The sequence below is a fragment of the Paroedura picta genome, chromosome 9 (assembly GCF_049243985.1).
Source record: "Paroedura picta isolate Pp20150507F chromosome 9, Ppicta_v3.0, whole genome shotgun sequence".
Taxonomy (NCBI): domain Eukaryota; kingdom Metazoa; phylum Chordata; class Lepidosauria; order Squamata; family Gekkonidae; genus Paroedura; species Paroedura picta.
In genome coordinates this window covers 47,733,355-47,741,642 of record NC_135377.1, presented here as the reverse complement: position 1 = coordinate 47,741,642, position 8,288 = coordinate 47,733,355, and the positions used below count along the sequence as shown (strand labels likewise).

Genomic DNA, 8,288 nt, shown 5'->3' with positions numbered 1-8,288 from the left:
TATGCTAACAGATTTTCACAGGGTGTGTAGGTAGAATCCAAGTTAGATCTGCTGATCACACCTTTTTATACTGGAGGGAAACCTATGATCTGCACAGGCTGAAAGACAGCTAAAACAAGTGTTCTTCATAGCATTTTCTGAGATGTACAACTATTTATCCTGCTGCAGCAAATTATATGTGTTATAACTATATTTTTATTGAGTTTCATGCAAGAACAACTTACAATAATTATTTCAGAAATTAAAAAATGAACAAAATTTAAAACAACCCATTGCATTTTAAAACTAGTGAGTATAGGCTTAATTTTATTCTTCAAACCCCATATCTCCATGTCAATTTATGGACAACCCGAGCATCGCTGTTTTAGTGTAAGGCAGTGGATGTTTTTTTGTGGCTTTTTAATGTTGTCATCTTATTACACATCTTGTATCTTTAAAAACAGAGGTCCATTAACCTGCTTCTCAGTTTTTCAACATGATAGTTCTGGCTCAGTTCCCTTCAGTGGAGTAATGGAAGCATTATTCGCATTGGGGAGAATATCCAGTGGTAGTTGTTACTTTGCAGGCTTTGTAGTATTTTCGACAAAGTCGCTGGATCAAAAGGTTATGTTCTGTCAATGGTAGAGTCATTGTTTATCCCAATATTTTTTTTCCTGCCAGAGCAAGGCTGTTTGTGGAGCTGGGAAGCTTCTCTATCAGCAAAGCCATTGGATCCAGTCACTTTCAAGAATCTGGAAACCTTTCCCATATAAAATCACAGTGCAATCCAGGGAAGGGAAGTATTCAGTAGTACCCCTACCGGCCACTGTGCTGGCATACCTCTGAGATACATTAGTGCAACCTGAAGTATACCAGTGGAATGGCCCAGCACCACAGAGCTCGTGCTGAGTGCTGGCATGGCAGTGCTGCAGAACATTGCCAGAGAACCTCTGGCACAAACACCAGTTGGTACAGCCCCCATGACATTCAGGAAGCCTGTGATTGCCAAACCTACCACAGATGGGTCTAGCTCTGCTTCCTGTGTAGGCAAGTGAACATACACTGCAAGTACAGCAGCATGACCTCCAAGAAAATGTGAAGGCAGCATCTTGTGGAGGTTCAGGATACCTTCAGCACCTCAACCATGACCACCTCAAACAAGCCTGTGGCAAGGAAACAGCGAGAGCAGCATGCTGTGCAAGGCAGGACCTAGTTTTTGCAGGGCTAGGATAGCTACCCTATATAGGAGAAACCATTCCAGACATGTGTTGTTGGGAAGCTGCATAGTGCTGATCAGTGTATCAGTGGTTGTACGCAACACAATGTATCTTGCAGAGCCATTGTGACATCTGGACATACAGCAGGAGCTGGATCAACTGGATTCCTGGTGGCAGCAGGTGGAAGGCGGTGCAGCCCATACATCCAGTGCCCATGAACACCCTGGGACATGTTGGCATGATTTCAGTGGGCCCAGCAGGCAATAATGCCCACTGACAGCCCAGCTGAATTGAAGTGGAGAAGGACTTTATGTAGTGGAGAAGGATTTTATGTACGAAAGATTTCCAGACTCTTGAAAGTGACTGGAGGGATGCTGTTTTCCCAGTGCTTGGATGGCCTTGCAGTGTTTCATGGGATGGCTACTAGACACCTTGATCAGCAGGTGGCTGTCACTGGAAGTATGGGCAGATGGAAGTCGTTCCTTGACTGGCTGCTTCCAGACCTGTTGCTGGTGCTCCATGGACTCATGGCAGTTCCCAACCTTACAACCCCCCTCCAGTGGTAGCCACTGGCACTGGCAGCTGGTATCCCAAACCATATGGCCTGGCTCACCAACATGAGTATAGTGCTGGGAGGCAACCCCATTTCATTAGCGATGGGGTTACTCCCAGCACTAAAGAGATGTACTACAGATCATAACTTCTACTAAATCCTAGCCTAAACAAATAATACTAATTTTAAAAGGTACTGAAGAAGCGTGGGGGAGGAGGAGGAGAACAGAAGGGGAAAAGATATACTAGCCAGTCCCGGTGAGCAACAATCAGCAGAATGGTTAGAGGAAGAAGAAAGCAGACAGGGAGAGGTAAAAGAGCAGAGCATGATCCTTGCAGATGCCTGCACTGGGATAGCATGGTCAATGCAAAGTCATACACATCTTCCCCAAGATGTGTTCTCATCTAGGAGTTTGAAGGCAGTAGCTAGAGCCCATTACTTAGATTATTATTATTTATTATTTATTAGGCTTAAATCCCGCCACTTTCCTGAGAGCAGCATACAACATAAAATATAAAATCCCATTATACTCAAGGCTCTAAGACCCCCTACAGTCACAAAGACTGACGACTGAAAAAATTCCCTATCCATCAAACAGACCTCCCTAGAAGTGGGGAGGGGATGTAGATGTACTATAACTGAGCCTGGGGAGGAGCCATGATATTCTAGCACTGGCACTGGCCTCAACCAAAGACCTGGTGGAAGAGCTCCATTTTGCAGGCCCTGCAGAACTGTGACAGCTCTGTCAGGGCCCTCAAGTCTCCTAGGAGCTCATTCTCCAAGTTGGGCCAGGATGAAAAGTCCCTGGCCCTGCTCAAAGCCAGGCATGCTTCCTTAGGGCCAGGGACCTCAAAAAGGTTTGTGCCCGTAGAACAAAGTGATCTGCGGTGGGCATAAGCAGTCAAGTAGTCACTCAGATGGGACCCAACAGCTGGAACACAAAGGCCAGGATTATTTAGGCTAACTTAAAACCCCTAAAAATGTGAAGGTAGAGGGGGAAATACTTTTCAAAGCAAATTGGGTTGGAGTAAAAGATTTCCAATCACATTGATAAATCAGTAAGATAACAAGGACCATTTATGCACTGGAGGTTTCATGCCAAGCTGCAGGCTGGAGTTTTAGTCATGGCAGGTTGCCCCACTTCCTGCACCCACATGGGGGACCATTTGGTCTGGTGCACCTCATCTGCCCCCAATTTTTGCTCCTGCACAAGAGCTGGAGCAGTCAAGTTCCCAGTGCGTAAATGGTCAAGGAGAGGGAAACTGGGGATATTGATGACTTCTCTGATGAAGTTTATGACCCAAATGGAATAACAAGCTCAGGTTATATGGTCACCATTCATATGCATTTAATTCTGGGGAAAGCCATAGTGGGAGAAATAAATATATCAAAATCAGAGATTGATGATGTATCTTGGCAGCTAGTGTCCATAGAATACTACATGTAATTAACTGACATGCTATTATTACCTTTGAATGGGTAAGGGGATGAGCTCACATTTGTCTTGTCTCAATGGTGGAGGTAATAGCATTACATCTTGTCTTCGTAGCAGTATGATTTGCTGTGCAGTGCATAGTGCTTCTCTTCTGTCTAGATTAGAGAAATACATTCCAGTTTAGTATTCCAAATTTTGGTGAAGGCCAGATTAAGAAATAAAATAAAAAGAATGCTCAGCCCTTCTGGGGATTCAGTGAAGGGATCTCAGCTATGTACTTAAGGGCTGATCCAAGAGCCTTCTCATGGGGTAACAGCTGGGGATGTTGGTGTGGTTACAACTCATGTTGCCATATGGGAGGGGGCATTTGTCTGGTCCCAAGCTTTTGTGGTTTAGCTTAGAGAATAGTTCTGTGGTTATGCTGTGACAGTGACAGTCATCTGCCACTGCCAGAGCATCCCTTGGGATTGGGCTGTCAGAGATCTAGTTGACCAAGCAACTGAATCCATACAATCAGACTTCACCCAGGGTTACCACATGTTCTAGAGGCCCTTTCAGCAATATGTGATCAAGCGTGACTTCTTCTGTTCTGCACATTGTACAGATAGATGCTGCCCCTTGAGGCAGTCTACCCTTGACCAGATTAGTTCTATCTTGTGTCAGTGAATATATTGTGTTGTGATCTCTTTGTATCTTCTTAACGTAGTGCTCAGATGCAGGTTTCCCAGTTGTTTTACCAGAACATCTAAAAGTATATTATTTTGGAATTTCCCTTGTTCTTTGCACTTCTGGAAGACTGGCATTTTCTGTAAATTAGTGACAGCTTGCATTCTCTCATGCTACTCTGAGTTCAACGGAGCTGAAAGCAAAATTTGCAACCTTCCCCCCCCCCCCGAACTGTCACACTGGTTGCCTTCCCTCTGCAGTAGCTGTAGTTTCCATGGCCCTTGGCTCCATCTTTCTCTAGTCCTTGCTTTAGCGTCTTAAAAACCCAAGTGAAATTATCAGAATCATCTGCTGTTCTTTCTGCTTAGCATTTTTCTTTACTTTTCCACAGTTTTTTTTGTTCTTTTCTATCTCTGACAACCTGGGAAGAATGTGCATAAATATTTCAACAATGCACATTGAGTTTACGCTATGCCATTGCCTTTATTTGCAACATAATAAACTTTAAATTAGTAATTTTCGGCTATACTATTGCTGATGGTTAAAGATTAAAGCTATTAACGTGCCTTCACAGGACATCTAAGAATTGTGAGATAATTATTTCAGGAATTAGCTTTCTACATCCTATTTTAATGCCACTGTGGGCATTTCCCAGGGTGGAAAAGGAAATTAAATGTCTTTATTTAGCAGGGACTGAAAACTCATAAGGACTTGGCACTGCTTTGCTCATGCCGAAAGAGGAGGATAGGGAGATATTTCTACAGGCTGTGAATCCCACAGCATCCTCCTGCTCTGCACCTCAGTAGATGAGCTTTTGCATGGTTGGCTGGGGAAACATTCCTTGTAGAATGTGCACAGTAGGGTGTTTAGGACTGAGATATTAAATACAGGGATATAATTAATCTTGATATTTCATGTTTAGAATACCTACTATGCTAAGTCCTGTAGAACACCGATGTGTTATCTTTTCTTTATACCATATTTTTATCCTAACTTCCTCTACAGAACTTATGACAACAGTCATAGGAATTATCCCATCTGAGCTCCCAGTGAGAAAGGATAGGCTGAGAATGAGTAACAAGCACAAAATAATTCCCTGGATCACATAGGTGAGTAAGGATTCAGTTCTGATCCAAGTCCAAATCCAGCACCACATTCATTGTATCAAAAGTATTATCTTAAATGAGATAAAAGGGTGAGAATATCTGAAAGCAGTTCTTGATGTAACTTTTGCCTGATTTGAGGCTATCACTCACTGTCCACAGAGTTCCCCATCTCCTAGATATAACATAGAGTAGAAGTTGCAATGTGAACTAGAGCAATCATAGCACAAGTTTTTCCATGTCTGCCAACAGATGTAATTTATGTTTGGATGACATAACTCACGTGCCATGCCTCCTGGGACGTGTTTTGCCTTTCAGTACAGGAAGGGGATGAGAAACTCACAATGGGTATACTAAACTCCAGATGAATGTAGCTGCCTCTAATCTCAGCTGCCTCTAATTTATGTAAACAACCTATGCACACATATACATTAGGATAAACGAAGAGTAGTTAAAAGAGGAACTCCAGTCCCCCCCCCCGCCAGTTCCTGCTTCCCAACATCATCTCAGCTTTCCCCACTTGTCCACTCAGCGTTTTCTTTCTTCCACTTTCTATTCACAGCAGCTTCCCTTGCCCACCCACAAGTTCTTCCCCTTCCCCAGCTGCTTGCATGCTCATCTCGCTTTTCCTCCCAGTTCAGCAGGAAGGGAAGAAGCAGGCAGGTGAGGGCAACAAGCCAAAGCTCACCACAATTGTGGTGACTGTTGCCACCACATTTTTGTAAAGTATTTTGGGGTTGGTACAACAATACCAAATGCTGCCCAGACAACTATTTTTTGAAAATTTTTTAAAATTAAAAAAATCACATTTTCCTCCACATCCAGCATTTCCCTGCAGATTTACAAAACTTTCCATTGTAGCTGGGGCTGTGTTCATTCTGTGGAACTTTGGATCTTCACAAGGGAAACAGAAGCAGCAGCTGTTTTTTCATATGCCTACCCTGTGAGGTAAACAAACAAATGGCCACTTAGTAACAGAATAATCCAACCAAAGAAAAAAAAACTGAGTTGATGCTCCCAAATAAGCTGTAGTTAATATGACTGTTTATTCCATATTAATAGCTGAAAAACACACCAATTGAATTGGTTTTTCAGATAACTCCCTTAGCAGCTATTGCTCTTAGCCACTATACCACACTAGCTTTCCAAGAATTAATATCATTGACATAAGGCTGGAGCTTATTCCTATTGAGGCCATCATAGTCTGGGTTCTTAAACAGCATTACTCAGGCTAAAGCCATTGGGTCAAGCTTTGGAGATGGGGGAGCAATCTCCCCTGGCAGATTGGCTCAAGGTGAGTCACAGGTGCGAGCCAACAACAGATTGCTTAGGAGCACCTAGGCAAACACAGTTCTGCCAATCACTTAATCAGCAATACAATGGCGGGGGAGAGGAGAGCAATACATGTTTCTGGCTGCAGCTGTCATGTCGAACCTGTTGTTAAGAAATAGGTGGGGACTGGCCCAGCAGGGTCATGGTAGACTTTAAGGGGCTTTCCGCATTCGTCCAAAATAGCACAATGGTTACTAATTGAAATCGCTACAGTTTTGCCGTTATGCACAACGTCGTTGACAATCTGCCACACACCTGAAATCGATCCGCAAAAAGCGCTTCATTGTAGCGCTTTCAGGGAAATCCCAAAAGTGGATTCACCCTCTGGAAAGCGCTACACTCCTGCAACCAATCTGCAACACTAGCGGGAAAGTTCTGTGCGTTACCATTGTTGCGGTTTCTGCAAAGTCCCCCCCCCCCCCTGGCTCTCTCCTCTGATCTTTTTTTTTCTCCGAGTGAGCGGAGATCAACGCACCGGCGAGCCTTCATTTAGCCAGCGAGGCTTCCCCGGCTGCAGTTCCTCTGTTTAAAGTCACTAAGCACAAGCAACACAGAAGCCTGCTTGCTGGTTTATTTTCCCTTTATTTTTCACACTGTTTTCGGCCGAAAATTGCACCCGTGGGGGGGGGGGTTTCACTCGGGGGGAGCGTGGCAACGATGAAACGGCAGGTCAAACACCACCTGCTAGCTGGATGGGTCTCTCCGTAGCAACGAATCAATGCAGATTCATTGCAATGGGTGTGTGTGTGTTTTTAAAAACCTTCCTTAAAGGGAAAGGGGCTGTTTTGGAGCATGCTAACAGCCGCCCATTGGCTGCTTGACGGCCAGGGGAGGGATGAGCTCGGCAATAGCGCTTCCTGGCTAGCGATTTTTGCCGAGACCGGAAGCCTGTGGGAAACGATAGAAACGCAACTGGATTCCACTACAAAGGCAGGTGTGCATAATGGCGATTTTTCATTCTGCAAACAATTTGCTACATGGATCCCGGTGCGGAATGGCCCTAACAGTGCCTGGCTTGAACACAAGCCTAGACTATTAACGGGTGTCACTGGTTGTTGGGGACAGTATGCCATACTGTAGGGCAGGGTCCTGCCATAAGTAACAATTCACTATGACTCACTTGTGTTGGCAGAGTTTAAATATTCAAGAAAGCACAGTATTGGCTACTTAGAAGAATAAAATAGTTTTATTTTGTAAAGAAACAACTTTGCCAGGAAAGTGAGAAAGCCTTAACTGTCTAACTCTTCTGTTCTAGAAGCAAGCAGGGAAGAAGTGTGCTCAAAGGAGCAGGAAGTCTTCAACAGAGCCAATCAGAACTCAGAAGAAAGCTCTTTGAAAAACTATCAGGAAGTTCATAATCTAACTATGCTAAATACACATCTCCTCCGATGTCCCCTGTAGGATTTTCTTCACGCGCTGCTGAATCATGCACACTGCAGATTTTGCATATTCCAAAAACTTGAAGTGCTCCGATAAATATGGAATTAATCTTACCCTCCACGTGGAATTTTTAATTATTGCATAGGCTGTTTTTCAAGAAAACATACTTTGGCTGACTAAAATGCATTAACAATTTAAGCAGATTGTTACATCTCTTAGTAACTTTTGTACAAGATTGACTGCTGTTGTATGACAAATATCCCTATGTCTTCCAAACATTAATTACTTTACTTTTCAAAGGCTTGTGATAGAAGTTAGAAGGGTTGTGGAGTCCCCTCCCCCAGTTTGTTTTGGTTCTCCCTGGGGGTGACCTACAAAGCATTTGATGCGATCGCATTCCAAGATAACAGCATTTTAAAGTGATCACATCTTAGCCAGAGAGATAAAAATTGCTGACAGTGTTAGAAGCTTCAGCTTTTCTCTTTGCCCTTTTATCTTTCTCAAGTTATTCATGCATGAATTGTAGCAAAAGCAAATCTGCCTTTTTTGTTTTTTTTGTAGCACATAGAGGAAGAAGGCTTTTTGGCAAAGCAAAAAAAAAAAAAGATTGATCAGTGTTTAAA

The 8,288-nt window shown here is 43.5% G+C and overlaps 1 long non-coding RNA gene across 1 annotated transcript; it reads left to right on the top strand.

Annotated features, from left to right (window-relative positions):
• The first annotated feature begins 1,372 nt into the window (after positions 1–1,372).
• Positions 1,373–7,750, top strand: LOC143844244 (uncharacterized). The gene is made up of 3 exons (XR_013233890.1): positions 1,373–1,528; positions 4,856–4,959; positions 7,541–7,750. It is a non-coding gene; the product is annotated as an uncharacterized LOC143844244 (long non-coding RNA).
• Positions 7,751–8,288: the final 538 nt, after the last annotated feature.